General features: G+C 43.3%; 1 long non-coding RNA gene across 4 annotated transcripts in view; it reads left to right on the top strand.

Annotated features, from left to right (window-relative positions):
• LOC110393733 overlaps positions 1-15467 on the top strand; it is a 56356-nt gene that overhangs the window by 25986 nt on the left and 14903 nt on the right. The window contains exons 2-4 of one of the 4 annotated variants that reach the window (XR_002435162.1): positions 6732-7028; positions 9408-9567; positions 9736-9920. The exons of 2 other annotated variants lie outside the window; for them this stretch is intronic. This is a non-coding gene — a long non-coding RNA (uncharacterized LOC110393733). Of the gene's footprint in view, positions 1-6731; positions 7029-9407; positions 9568-9735; positions 9921-15467 lie in introns of those variants that run through there. One more of the 4 variants, XR_002435159.1, reaches the window with a different exon arrangement.

The following is a 15467-nucleotide window of genomic DNA, read 5'->3' as shown; positions in this document are numbered from 1 at the left end:
TGTTGCTGTTGAATCTGCTTTTCTGAGATCTGTGCCACATTGCTATTGGCAGAAACACCTGAACTTCCTCCTGCTTTCCTGAGTGTACATAATGAAAATCAGGTTGAAAAGGCCAGCACAAAAAACGTCACCTCAGCTTTTTCAGCATGAAATACGTAACTTCACTACATCCAGAAGGCTGCGTGTCTGCATGAAGGGGTCTAACCATTGTTCCTTCGAGGATAACCCTGTGCTAACAAATTATCCCATCCCAGTTAATGCCAATCACGCACAGTATCCTGAACTGTGTTACCGTGAGCCCATGCAGGATGCAGGCAGCTGACCTCGAGTTGATGGACTCTCCATCCTACCAAACACCTCTGAGACATCCAGGCCCCCTCCACTTAGTTTTCTGCTCTCCTTTTCATTTATTTCCATCTCTCATTTTAATCTTCTTAACATGTCATGCTTGCCCACCACAGAGATGTTTTCTATGCAGTCTGGTGAGTACATTGTTATGTGGTTTATTATTCTCCACATTAGGGTATTAGGGGCTGCTTTTGAGGTGTTTGTCAAACATTTGTTTCAGTAAATCTTACCTGTCAAAATTTCATCTAATCACATTTACAGGGCAGACTTGAAATACAGGTGAGGAAGGGGTGGTGAGAGGGGAACAGGTTTGTGGAAATGGCTCTGCTCTTTTGCGCAAGGAAAACAGTGACCAGGGAAAGATGACAATCACTGGATTTATTTCCATAAAATAAATAATACATAAAATATTCCATGTTACTTGTGAGTAGCTTTAGCTCTGCTAAAATTGGGATGCAAATATTCAGCAGAAACGCACTAGAAGTTACAGTTTGCAGGTAAGGGGAGGGAGGAGGAATCGGGGCTCAGTTACAAGAATGCAGAGCAGCTGGGATGAATAAACCTTGTTATTATAAAAGACCTTACTCGTTAAGGAAGAATGAGCTTTGTTCTCATGGAGAAGGGCTATTGGTGTCCCTTTGCTGATGCCTCTTGCTGTATGTAGCTGGCTCTGCAGAGTGCTCCCTGGGCTGCTACCCTTCAGGGTCTGCATGCAGCAGGGTTACAACACTCCACCGCCCCATGGGTTTGACTGAAAGCCTCTTTGGTTCAGCTTTGTTCAAGGTGTGATTTCCCTTGCATTTGTGTGTCCACATCTTATTCAGTTTAAATACATGCTTTGGGTTTTAAATAAAGAGCAGCACTTTCTTCTTTCATATCAAGTCACCTATATGAACATACATATGCTATTTTTCTTAACTGGAATGCATGCCACATCAAGAGCAGCACTGTTCAGCTTTAGTTTTACAACTACAAATGCCTCCTGTCTTTGGTATACTGTTTTCTTCCCAAGCAGTAAGACAGCTGTGACCACTGTATGCCAGCTACCTACTGACTGCATTCCTAATGCTGGGAATTAACTTTTCAGGATCTTTCCATTGCCCCTTGATGCTTTAAGACACAGCTCTGTATTTTGGCATTTTATTCCAAATATTTTGTCAAGGCATAAACGAGCAGATACAGTATTACTACTGTTCTAGTTGCTCAGCTGGGGAGGAGGAAAAAAGAAGGAAACCTGAGGAATGAGTGGATGATTTCATTTGATTTATTGCTTATGCTGTATAACTACTGTTGCTGGAAATGGTTGATGGTGTGGTTCAAAAACGTGGCTAAAAACATGGACGAGGGAGAGTCTAATTTCTATGGAAAACTTCATGTAAATCCTGATTATTTTCTGAGGTCTTTGGCAACTTTTTTGTTCCATCAAATTGTGCATAGAAGTCAAACTGGGGAATTTAGTGTTAGTGCATTTTTTCCAAGCACCTTCACTGATGTGGAAAATAAGGCTGCTGTTGAACTCTGCTGACTTGGTACAACTAGCACTGCAAAACGCTACATCTTTTGGCCTGACTCTCCCCAGGTGGCTCTGAGTGCCGTCTGTCTGCAGCTCATGCTGCCAGAGATAGCCCGGTTTGCAGCAGTGTATACTACTCTAGAATTCTCCTGCTTGCAGATTGCAGCAAGTGGAGCCATCTTAAGGCAACACTTCTGTTATTGCTCTTCATGATTTCCAGTGGTTTCTGTTTCAAGCTCCAACTAAGGCAACGGTTTGGTAGGATTAGTCAGATAATTGAGATAAGGGAGGCTAGTGTTTGCAGAGAGGTGATAGAATTGGCATATTGTGCCCAGAGGCACCAGAAATGAGAGGGCAGACAAAAACACCTGAAAAAAGGAGTATCAGGAAAGCCAAGGTGCAGATGGAACTGAACTTAGCAAGGGATGTGAAAAATAACAAGAAGGAATTTTACAGATACATTGGTCAGAAGAGACAGGTCAAGGAGAGTATATCCCCTCTGATAAATGAAAAGGGAGAGCTGGCCTCCCTTCTCCCAGACATGGAGAAAGCTGAGGAACTCAACAAGTTCTTTGCCTCAGTCTCCACTGGAAGTTAGGCTTCCCACACCTCTCTTGTCCCTGAACCTCTAAGCAGGGGTCGGGGGAGCAAAATCCCTCCTGCTGCAAGAGCAGAGCAAGTCTGAGATCACCTCAGGAGAATGAATATGTACAAGCCTATGGGGCGACTATATGCATCCCAGGGTCCTGAAGGATCTGACTGATGTGGTTGTCAAGATGCTTTCAATCATATTTGAAAAGCGGCTGTCAGGTGAAGTCCCTGGTGACTGGATAAGGGGAAACATCATTCTCACTTTTAAGAACGGGAGAAAGGAAGATCTGGGGAACTACAGGCCAGTGAGCCTCATGTCTGTGCCTGGGAAGATCATGGAACAGATCCTCATGGGAGCTATGTTAAGGCACACGTGAGATGTGGTAATGTGAGACAGCCAGCATGGCTTCACCAAGGGCTGATTGTGCCTCACTGGTCTGGATGGCCTTCTACGTTGGAATGATGGCATCAGTGGATGAAGAAAGGGCAGCTGATGTTGTCTGCCTGGACTTGTGCGAGGCCTTTGACATGGTCCCACATTACATCTTTATCTCTGAATTGGAGAGATGCAGATTTGAAGGCTAGGCTATTCAGTGGAAAAATTGTTGGGTGGTCGCAGACAGAGGGTTGTGGTCAATGGCTCTATGTCCAGGTGAAGGCTGGTTATGAGTGGGTTAGTCTCAGGACTGGTGCTCTTTCTCAGTCTTTCTCAATGACATAGACAGCTGAGTGTGCCCTCAGCAAGTTTACTGACGATACCAAGCTGAGTTTTGTGTTTGATACAACAGAAGGAAGGGATGCTATCCAGAGGGATCTGGAGAGGCTTGAGGAGTGGGCCCACAGGAACATAATTAGGTCCACTAAGGTGCAAGGTGTTGCACTTTAGTAAGGGCAATCTCAGGTATGTGTACATACTAGGAGAACAACTAATTGAGAAGAGCCCTGTGGAGAAGGAGTTGGGGGTTCTGGTCAACAGGAAGCTTCACATGAGCCAGCAGTGTGTGCTGTATCAAAAGAGGGGTGGCGAGCAGGGCGAGAGAGATTGTCCCTCTCTACTCTATCCTTGTGAAGTCCCATCTGGAGTACTGCATCCAGATCTGGGACCCCCAGCACAAGGAAGATGAAGATGCGGAGCTGTTGGAGTGAGTCCAGAGGAAGGCCACAGAGGTGATCAGAGGGCTGGAGCACCTCTCTTCTGAAAAAAAGATTGAGGCAGCTGGGCTGGAGAAGAGAAGGCTCCGGAGAGACTTCATTGCAGCCTTCCAGTACTCAAAAGGAACCTATAAACAGGAGTGAGACTGTCTTTTTACATGGTACAATAGTGATAGGACAAGGGAGAATGGTTTTAAAGATTTAAAGTAAAGAATGGTTTTAAAGATTTAAATTCTTTACTCACAGAGCGGTAAGGCCCAGAGAAGCTGTGGATGCCCTATCTCTGGAGGTGTTCAAGGCCAGGTTGGGCCCTGGGCAACCTGTTCTTTTGATTGGCAGCCCTTCCCATGGCCTGAGTGTTGGAAATAGGTGATCTTTAAGATCTCTTCCAACCCAAACCATGCCAGCTGCATGATTACTGGTGCAATGAGCTCCTTGCTGACCAGAAGTGTGATGGTCTCCATCCCATGCAGTCCAGAACTGGTAAACACACAGCAAGGAATGTGGACCACATCTTCCAGAACTCAAATATAGTAAGTATAGCATGTTGTTTGTTCTTTTTTTCCATGCAGATAGATTGTTCTGCCTCAAAATATGTTTTACCTTATTAAGCAATTTTTTGTGTGTTAAGTAATGTCTCGTCCCAGTTCCTGGTGCCAAAGACCCCGTAGGACAAGTAGACATTTGGATGTAGCAAGGATCAGGATCATAAATGAGGCAAAAAAACATTGAGCAGTCCTGCGGCACGGTGACTTTCTGTATCATTCCAGGTGAGAAGGCTGTATTTGCCCCTGGCCTCAGTTTGTGAAGTTGAGATGAAAAATTCTATTATTTGAATCTGAAAAAAAAATCTCTTCCAGACTTTCTTACTAATGTGGTAATTTTTTTTTCTTAAACTGTGGCCGGCATTGGAAATACTATATACCTGAGTGCAAAATCACACAAGTCAAAGGCAGGAGAATGAAAGCCACACTTTCAACAAGCTGATGAGATTAAAAACTAAGGAACATGTTAGTACAGTTATGGGAGCTCCGACATGAATGTCTTCTAAATCATCTGCTTTGAGCAAGTCGAGTTTCATCTCTCTGGGTGTTAAGAGAAAGCATGAAATGTTGTGGACAACCACAGAAGCCTTTTAACATGGGTTTAACTACTAATCCCAGAAAGATATTTTGGCTCTGAAGGGAAGATGATAAACAGCACTCTAGATGAAAGTGGTTGTTCTGTAGCTGAGAAGAAGCAGGCACCAAAACATTTTTTTCATAAGTTAGGAAGAGCATTAGCATAATGGATGTTGTTATTTTTGCATTATGCATTTACATTAGTATTGAAGAAAGTACTTAAATAACTTTAGGTTGTTCCCAATGAGGAAAGCACTTATGCACATTGTATAATGTTATGCAGGTATTAAAAATATCTTGAGTCTCTAGAGCGTTTACTGAATCAAACTCAGTTCTTACTAGTAAATTGTATGGCAAGCCACTTTCCTATGCAAACAGCTTGTGCTCTCTATATCCAAATGTGAACTAGAAATATTTTCATTACTTTCATTTACTTGTATGATAGAGAAAGAAAGAAAACAACTGTGAAGAAATAAAATCAATCCCCCATAGCATATTATCATCTTTTGAGTAGAGAGGGAGATGATGGGCAATATATAGAAGAGGTCAGCCTGATACACGTATCGCACCAAGAAATGCAAAACCAATATGAAAAAATGTGTTTTTATTTAAAACTCTGTACTGGGGAGTTTTAGTTGGCTCTCCAGTTAACTGTTTGAAAAATGTCTTGAATCAGGCTTCCATCTGATCTTCAGCACACCTTCAGGTAGCTTGAAGAAAAACTTGGAGTGTAGCTGTATGATTTACTATAATCAAGGACCACTAAGCCTGGCTCTTCAGAAACTTAGATCACCTCCCTCTTGAACACTTTATCTTAAGTAACAACCCACAGAGTGTTATTTGTAATGTGAGTTGAGGCATTTCTACACACTTCTTCATTTTGATCTTTGCAGCTTCCACTTCAGCTTTCAAGGAAAAACATTCATGTAAAGTAGTGCCCTTTGACAGAAATTATGCAAGACTCTCCTGCAACCCTCGAGTCAGGCAGAACAGTACTTGCTATGGTGTTGTCCTACAAAACGTGAATTTTGACATCAGTACTGACCAGCCTGAAGGAAAGTGAAGACCTGAGAATACAGGGAGCTGTCTAAGCAAAAGGAAATGTATGGATTTTAACTTCTTATTTAGAAAGCAGAGGCCTCAGACAACCCTTGCCTTCAATTTGGGAATTTGGCCAAAGCTTTCCTGTTCATTTGTTTGTTTCCTCCAAATAATATATATTTTTTAACTTTGCAAGTGTGTACACCCACCTTAGAGTTTTGAGCCTTTTAGAAATGAGGATTTGGAGTACACCACTGAGTCGCTCTGCCTTTTGACTTAAATAAAATAAATTTCAAAATAAAAACACACATTTTATCTGGAGGCCATCTTGTATGTTTATGCAGCACTGAATGTGATGGGGTCACAATTTCGTATGAGCTCAGAGCAATGCAAACTACAGCCAGAGGAGAGTTGATGAGCAAACTTGCTCCTGCTTTGCCTGCATGCGTTCACATTTATTCCAAAACATATGGCTCAGCTCTTTTCTCATGCCTCTATAAATACAAGATATGTTTGCCACAGTAAACAAAATAAGCCAGGAAACAAGTAAGCCTATCTCTAATTGCTCTGTTGCTAATGTGTTCCTCCAATAGCTTGCCTAGACAAGAGGTAATTGTGTATACCCTCTGGATAGCAGTTCTGAACCCTGTAACTATAATTTTGACTCTTGCCAGAAAATGTTTTTATAATGTAATCTGTGTTTATAACTGTATTCTACACATCCTATTACATCGATACTTCAATATTAATTATTTTGACCTCTTTGACTACCGCTACTCCGGGACAGGAGGGGCTTTTTCCAGGAACATAATCCCTGATATTTTTGCAGATGAATGACTTTGTCTTAATTTTGCTTCTCTCCACTCAATGTAATATTCATCTTGTTTCCAGGGTCCTTTTATAATAGGGAATGATCTTTCTGTGTGAACTTTTAAAAATCTCCTCTGAGACTTTGTCCCCATCAGACCAACAGAAAAGAAATCCTGGCGTGCTGGTGGGCAGCACAAAGCCAAGACTCCTGCAAGATCACTGTGTAGCTGCAGCCAGTCATTGAAATACACAACCTCCTGGCACTTCCCTGGAGTGGATAGCAGGCAGGATGCTGCGATGTCTAGTATTGACCAGCTGGTGGACGAGACCATCTTGTGCAGTGCCAGGAGATGGCTTTCTCACTTCTGGTCACAGCTCTGACCCATTGAACCGACCTCCTCTGTGTCACAGCGTTGCCTTCTTGCTTGCACTCTGGCTTGCCGATTTACTATGTGAGTACTTCAGGGTGAAGTTATTCTGTGCTGTGGGGCTCTGATGTGGGTTAGGACCCTTGGGCACTAAATGTGCTGGAAGTCATTAATATGTCCAGAAAAAAAGTCTTAAAGCATGCAGTAAAGATTCCCCAGTGTTTACTGACTTGAAGTTGGAGCAAAATGTTCTCTGAAATCCAAGACCTTAGTTGAACTCTTTGAAATTTCTTCCTTTTCCTGGCTGAAGAGATGATTTCAGCCAGCCCCTCTGCTCGCCCTCCTCTCTTCCCCGCACTCCATACCCATCGATGAGACCTCTGCAGGAGACTTGGTTTTGGTTTGCAGTGGCAATTTCTCATCTCCAGGAAGATCTGGAAGATTATTAGGGTAACTGTGGCATCTGGGAAGGGGGGAGTTTTTGTGGAAAGTTTTTCATCCAGGTGGTGTGGGCAAGAGTTCAAATATTTCTGTGAAGAACTGGAATGCCATCCCTAATTGAAGTTCAACTGCTACTAAGTCCCCTTGATAATTTCTCCTCCTTTCTTCCTCAGACTACCTCTTTTGTTGTTATTCCTATTTATAACTTAATGAAAATACATTTGAAAGTAAAATGATGGATTTCTTGGAGACACTGACCCTTAGGGGCAGCCAAGGAGGTACTGCAGAAGGAGCAGAGTACACAAGCTCCTGTTAATTAGAGCAAAGTAAATGATTTGCAGGAAATAATTTATTCAATTAATTTAGCCCCTTTTTCTTTTCCAAATTATCTATGAAAGTTTACAGTTTTGTTGCATTCATCTGCTAGACAGTGAATGATTTCTCTGCATGTAGTCGACCCCCACACAGTTTGAAGTGTAAGCCCTGGTTTCCAGCTTTTCAAGGGACTAAAGTTGGTGTTCCTCCTTGATTAAACGACTGGCTTTTAACATGTGCCTCAACAAATACGATGTTCATTTTTACAAATGTAGAGGTCACCTTCCATAAATATTATTAGCCACGATGCAGAAATTGTTCTGCCTGGGAACCTATTTGCTAGAACAATGGTCTGGAAAGTCTGCCCCACGGTTCCCCTCCTGTGCCCAAAGTGCTGTATCTTTGTAAGCCTTCCCCTTTGGCATGCCTGGGGAATTTCCACTCTCTCCTTCACCAGACCTGTGCAGAGTCCTCTACAGAAGTTCATTTCCACATCGAAGCAACCTCTCTGGAATACCAATTGTCTGATCAAAGCAGCCGTGAAGTGCGGTTGTTAAAGTCAAAGTCATAAAATTCATTGCATATACGCTGATGCCCACTGACTGAAGTCCTTGTCGACAAGGTGGATATATATTCACTAAGATGCATTTGTGATGCTTACCATTTTTCACTGTAAAGCTTACAGGATACTTCATGATCAGCACAAAGCTTGAAGTCACACCTTTATTACTCCTCCACCAACAAACATCCATACTCCCTTCTTTCCGAGCATTTCCCTTTGAGACTGACTTCCACAGCTAGGGTGGACAAAACTCACACAGGCCTTTGGTGTGGACAGCTGGACTCACAGAGGTGTCTGTCCAGGCTTAGGGCAGGGGTGCTCCCTCTGGGGAACTTCTGCTGCCCTCAGCAGAGGGAACCGTGGTGAGCCAGACACTCTTTATTCAAGATGCATCCACTCAGATCCTTCAGGCAATGCGGAGTTGTTGGCTCAGTTTCAGCATCACTTTTCTCTCTCCATCATCAAAAAATATTTTTGAAGAGCAAACGTACAGTGTGAAAATAAATGCACGGCAGCATTCTTTTAACAGGTGTACAGTATTTCAGTAATAGGCTTGGGGAACATCTATTCACTTGCCAAATTCATTTATCAGGTATTGGATTCAAAGGATTTCCCAACAGGATATTTATGGAGATTAGTGAGCTAGGCAAATGTGCTTTGAACAAATGCATCCTTTCATCAAGCAGTCATTTGTATAATTCTAGCATCAACATGCTTGCTGCTGGAATGGGTCAGCTGGTAATTGCATTCACAATTTTTCTGGTGGCCATCTATATCAACCCTACATAGGTGAAGTTTGGCCTGCAGACCCTTAGTCAAGACACCCATTCTCATCCTTGCCTGTACATGTGCAGTTTCAGCCCACCCAGTGAGGTGAAAGAACTACTGAATCAATGCTGTGAGAATTTGTCAGTACAGGTTGACAATATTTTGTTTTGAAATACAATTGAAGAAAAATAGACTTGGAGATGTAAGAACAATCTACTTCAAAGTGTTTTAGAACAAGATGCTCCTAGTTTTCACTTTCTTGTCCTTTTGAAGATATTTTGATTTTGATTTCAAAGTTGAAAGTAAAATGAAACATACTTTTGTTAAAAAAAAAAGTCATTTGATTTGAACATTTCCCTGAAATTTTTTCTTGGCAGAAATTTTGAATGGATTGCCATTTTGATGGAGAATGGAAATTAATATTGGAACAATATGAAGTTCCATGATTTGGAAAGTTCAGGGTTTCAGCTTTAAGATAGCAAGTCATGCAACAGACTCATTGGAATGCAAATTTCATCAGTGAAGAAACAGAAGAAGGTTGGTAGTCCTGTTCTAACAATTAAATAGCTCGTTCCTTTTCTTATCTGCTGTATCCTATCAAACAGATGGTCCTACAATCTGCAGTGACTAATCATGGGAAAACTAATGGTCATGTTTTTTAAAATGGCCACTTATCTCTTAATAAATGAAATCTCCTCTTTTTAGGACAGTTGGCTGCCCTGTCTCTGAAACTCAGGTTCCTCTTGGGATGCCAGAAGTGGAGAGCCCTTGTTCTTTCATCGCTGTCACACTGAAAATGTGGGTCATCACTCATAAGGCACTAAGCTTAAGTATGCTTTTTTTCTGTGCTTGAGCTGTAGAAGTACGAATAAAACCAAGGATTTAAGAGCTTTTCAGCCTATGGTTTGCCTTTGTCCTTTTCTTTAAAAAAAAACTTTACACTGTAGAGGGCTGAAAGACCACTTAATAAGTGCATTTTGCAGCACACCAGGGTTTTCCTGCCTTATGAAACCAAATCTTATGTAATTCTGTCCACTTCAGTGAGAAGGGAACCAGTGGCATGGGGACAGGCCCTAAGAAGAAAGAACTTTCTGAGAAATAGTAAAGGAAAAAGGAGAGCAAAGGCATACACAGAATTGGGATGGTGGCCTTTCTTATTTTGCTGAGCACATTTTGATATTATTTGTAAAGTGTAATAATTTATTGTCAAAGCAATGGTACACTCCCAGCTATCTGCTTCCCTGGTTTGCATGATTTGGAAGTCACTAGCTGTTCTTACGGACTGAGTTGGGGAATGACATTTGCTCCTAAGCCAAGATGATAAGTATATCATTTTCTTCCATTCATTATAACAGCTTACAAGCAGATGTCCCAGGCTGTAAGGTTTGGATTGAGTGCTGAAGACCTCAGCAATAGTAAGGTACAATACGTTTATGTGGTAGGGTTTGGCCTGCTCCAAGGACATGTGCCAGCTGTGTGTTCCACATCTGGATTCAAGCCTGCTTTTCACAAAAATCCCTCTTATAGCTCAGAGATGTTCCCAACCATAAGCTTCTATTGCGCCTACTCCTCAGTGCGTCAGACATGACAAGGGAGAGGGATCACAGCCTTCCAGGCATGGTTCTGCCATGATGTTAACACCATCACCTTGTCTTTCCCCATCAGATAGCCTGCACAGGGCCACACCATCTCCACATGTCCCACCACTGTGTGACTGGGATGGGCTCTGCCAGGGGAGCAGCACCCCATGCACTCAGCCGTGGGCAGCCAGAAGGGTGCTGGTGGGCACCCTATTTGTTATCACGTGCCAAGGGCAGACTCCTTCAGGTAACTATGGTGTGGAAATGTCTGTATGCAGGAGCCCTGCAGCAGCGAGGAAAGGAAAGCCAGAGCAGGCTGCTGCTTTCTATCAGGGAGAGTTTAAAGGCAACTTGCTGGCTGATAGAAGCAGCAGCTGCAAGTAAATTCCCCCCCCCCCCAACCCCTGCCCTTTTTTTTTCTTCTTTATAATGACAGCAATGTTTTAATCAACTTGGTTTGAGCATGAAAGTCTGAGTGGGAGGAATAACAGAGGAGTGGAGGAGGTGCAGAGGAATAGCTGACTGCTGGCATATGCCTGAGCGAAGGGACGCGCTCTGTGAGGAGGACAGTTAACCTACAAAAAATGTGCTGGCTTCCTGCCCACATCGGGCACATCGTGCTGCTCCAGCCTTTGCGTTGGGTCCCTGAGATGATGACAGTGACTGACAGGGAGAGAGAAGATGGGGGATAAAAACAACCAATGCACCACAAGCAGGTAATAAGTTTAGCGTCAAGCCCAGGTTGAGCAGCAGTAATTTTTGGGAGCGAGCTTTGGTGTAAAGGTAGCAAGACAGCTACGTGCTTCTGCAGAATAAATCAAGGCTGTGCCAAAGGGCTGCAAGCGTGGAGACAGCAGAGCTCCATAGAAATGGATCTGAGTGACGTTTAATGGGAACATGAACAAACCATCTAGCCATGAGTGAATCAAGGCTGGAGCTAGAATTTCTTTCCTGTTAAATACAGGTGGAATAAAAATAATTAAATAAATTAATTTAAAGGGGGGGGGGAGGGGGAAGTTGTAGTCAGAAAGGCTTTGATAGCACCTTTGTTTATACCTGAAAACTTGTTTGCACAGTGGATATTATTACAGCCATTTTACCAAAACTTCCCCTGGTCCTGGACCAGCCTGACCTTGAATGTTTCCAGGGTTGGGGCATCCACCATCTCACTGGGCAACTTGTTCCAGTGACACATCACCTTTACAGTTAAAATATTCTTCATTATGTGCAATCAAAATCTCCCCCTCTTTTAGTTTGAAACCATTTCCCCTTGTCTTAACACAACAGATCCTGCTGAAGAGTTTGTCCCCTTCTTTTTTGTAGCCCCAGGTGGCTACTCCTTCAGTGCTCCCTGTGTGTAGGAGGTGACAGACTCATGTCATTGCCCAACCCCCCAAAAATCTTATGGCTAGCAACACAATCATTGTTCCTGTGTTACACCACACAACATTCACAGCCTTCTCCAGCACCAAGAAATTAGCCTGGCACCTTCAACACAAAGCAAAGCCATCCTTCTTCAGTCTCCACAGTGAAGGAGCAAGAAGAAAGTGGAGAGTCTGCTGCACAGTGTGTCTTAATAGCTAAAAGCTGTGTGCACTCTGAGTCTTGGCTGCTGATCTCCTACTTGCACTCAAGTTTTGCTTTCAGGCTGATCTCTGAGAGCACTTATCTACTTCAAAAATATTTTTAATGAAACCTGAGATTCTCCAGGAGCTTGAGCTGTAAGGAAAAACAGCAAATACAGTGAGGCTCAGGTCACAGTAACACTTTCTTCCAGGATATTTGAAGATGAGGAAGATGCCTGAGGTTATTTGAATGAGTGGACTTGAGGTGAAGAGGCCTGAGGATCATTTTGTTTGCTTTGTTTAGATTTATCATAGAAAAAAAAATAAAAATAAAACGCCTAGGGACTGTTAATGTGACTTTAAATCTGCAGAAGTCACAAAGCAACAATTTCTTGGAAGTAAGCAGATAAGCAGTTGTTTTAAAATACCCACAGGGGAAGTACGGAGCAGCAGCTGCTCTCCCGACACCCTCCACTCAAGGCGCGGGCCTTCCCTCCAACAGCCTGCCACGCACGGATGGCACCAGATGCCTCGCCAAACCTCCCTGTGCTGGCCTGGAACGGTGGGGATACAGAGAGGGAGGCAGGGACAGAGGCAGAGAGGGAGCTGGGTACTGAGCTGCTGCAAATATCTTCCAGCTGAGAGGGAGCTTTCATCTGCTCCAAGAGGATGGCGGGGCTGCTTGAATAAGCTGTGTATTTATCTAACATATCCTGGGGGAGTTGTAAGTGACACTGCTGCACCTCAGTGAAAAGGCAGCAGAAGTTGAAAAAGTAAACAGAAAAGCCTGGTGGAAGGATTGATACAAGCTTAAGCCATCCCTGCTTTCTTACTACAGAACTGATAGCTTGCTGAAGGCAAAAGCATGTGATAATCGCTTGCTATGCAGATGTAGCTGTTGTTGTTCAGGTGCCGGCTTTACACCTAGTATTATATGGTTCACAAAGGAAAAGTGGAAAAAAGTGGTTTCTATGTTTTTGCCACTTGAATGGAGTTCAGGTCTAAAGACTTGTGAAAGGCTTTATTTTCAGGGCTCTGTTTCCTTCCTCTCTCTCTACCTTTAGCAATATTAGCTGTGTCAATTTTGTTGTTCAGCTGTCTCTGGTGGAAAACTTCTTACAGGCATTGACAGCATAAGGTCCTTCAGGTTTTGTCTGGATATTTTAGCTCTTGAACAAAGGCTCCGTTTTTTTCATATCTGTTAATAAAAAATACTTGGCAAAGCCCTGGAGCTTTTAATAACTGTATAGATATTAGAATAGGCGGAAGATTTTAGCAGAAGCAGGAGATCCTCCACAGTGCATCTTTTTGCTGGGAGTTTGATGTAGAAAGCTCACCCAATAGGTACCTCTGTCTGCCTACTCCAAAAAGGCCTTTGGTGGCAGAGCAGGCTGGGGTTCCTCAGGCTGTCGTGTGATGTGCTCAGGCAGTGGCTCTCCCAGAACCTGCCTCTACAGCCAAAGGGGTCTCTTAAGTTACCTTTTTAAGTAAGATATTGAAAAAATCTGCATTTAGAGTAGGTTACATTTAGGCATGGCATGCTTGTGAATGTCCTTCATGGTAATACTTCTATAGCTGGTGAGGGATCAGAACAAGGGAAAATGGTTTCAAACTTAAAGAGGGTAGCTTTAGGTTGGATATAAGGAAAAAGTCTTTTACAGTGAGGATGGTGAGGCACTGGAACAGGTTGCCCAGAGACGTGGTGAATGCCCCGTCCCTGGAAACTTTCAAGGCCAGGGTGGAGCAGGCTCTGAGAAACTTGATCTAGCTGTGGATGTCCCAGTTTATTGCAGGAGTTGGACTAAATGACCTCTAAAGGTCCCTTCCAACTCTGAGGATTCTATGATAAAATATTAGAACTGCCCTGTAGCCACCTGCAGACAGAGCAGCTTTTAGATAGGCATCACCTGAGGACCTGTCTCCTTGATGCATCTTCAGGCTCCTTCTGAAGAAGTGCAGAGCATGTTTGCCCTTATTCTGTGTAAGAACAGCTCTCTCGCTCACCCAGTGTCCTCAGCATAGTTCCTGGGAAATACTGCTGTAAGTAGGAACATCAGTTTTGTATAGAGATCCTTTCTGGAGTGGGGAGGAAGGAACAATGTGTGCACCTTTCAGTCTGAAAAGAGCAAAAATTATGAGCTCAGTTTTATCTGTGTGAATTATTTGAGGGCCAGATTACACAGGCAGCCTCAGGAGGGCACGGCCATCTTTTCACTGTAGCCCCAGAGAATAAAGCATCCTTGTTCGGTGGAGACCCCAGATCACATACGTGTCTACTGAATATATGTGCTGGTGTTCAAATTCACATCCAGCAATGATCTGTGACGGGGTGAATTTGGACTGTATGTAGAGGTAACTAATATTATGAACTGGGTTTTCATTCTGCTTGTTAAGTAAGTATATTAGTTATGATGTTTGTTTTGTGATTTCATCCTCTTCTTGGTGGTTGGCACAAAATGAGCCTGAGTCTGCTTCTGACTGGGACTCTAAACACCATCAGTGACCAGTCAGTGGCACGTCTCTCACTGGATGCTCCTCCTGCCTGAAAGGAGGGATATTTGTAGCATCCCTTTTTCCATCTTCAACAAAAATGAACAAAATAAGCATCAACACCTCTGGCTCATCCCTCCCTGCTCCACACTGTGGATGCACCAGTAATATTCTTGAGAGGATCCTGTATTTCCTTTGGCCTCCTGATACACAGCTCGAAAGAGGCAGGAAAAACATTTGAAAGGCAAATGCTTTCTGATGGGCCTGCCCCAAGCTCACAATTTGTATGGAAATGACACTGCAGTTAGTATCCTAAAGCTGCATCCAACCTTGGCTTCTGCCAGCAGAAGAGGCAGGGTACCAGATGGCAAAAATCCTACCAGAGCATCAAGCAGTTTAAACTGTTCTTTTTGCTAGGAGTTTTAATGGTCCATATGCTAAAAGTATAACGCTCGGATGCACCCTGGCTGCTTGGCAGAGGTCTCCACTGTTTGGGCTAACGGGTAAGAGCAATTAGCAAGTAGCAGCAAGGAGCTTATATGTTCTGTTACGTCCTGATGTGAGACTGTACTGCAGTCACACACATTAAAATGTCTGATAGTGAATCTGGGGGAGGATGGTGGTGCCTGTATTTGCGGTCTGAGTGTTAAAGCCAGACTTTCTCTCAAGCCCCTGCCTCAGACTTGAGGGTAAAGCAAAGAATGACAGTGGTCCACATGTCTGGTCTTCTCCCCTTCTCCTCAGACGTTTCCTTCTGAGATCATCTGCTGAAACACTGAGCTAATGGATGCAAAAGTCTCCA

This window comes from Numida meleagris, chromosome 2 (genome assembly GCF_002078875.1).
Source record: "Numida meleagris isolate 19003 breed g44 Domestic line chromosome 2, NumMel1.0, whole genome shotgun sequence".
Taxonomy (NCBI): domain Eukaryota; kingdom Metazoa; phylum Chordata; class Aves; order Galliformes; family Numididae; genus Numida; species Numida meleagris.
The sequence above is the reverse complement of the archived record's forward strand: the minus strand, read 5'-3'. Positions and strand labels throughout refer to the sequence as shown.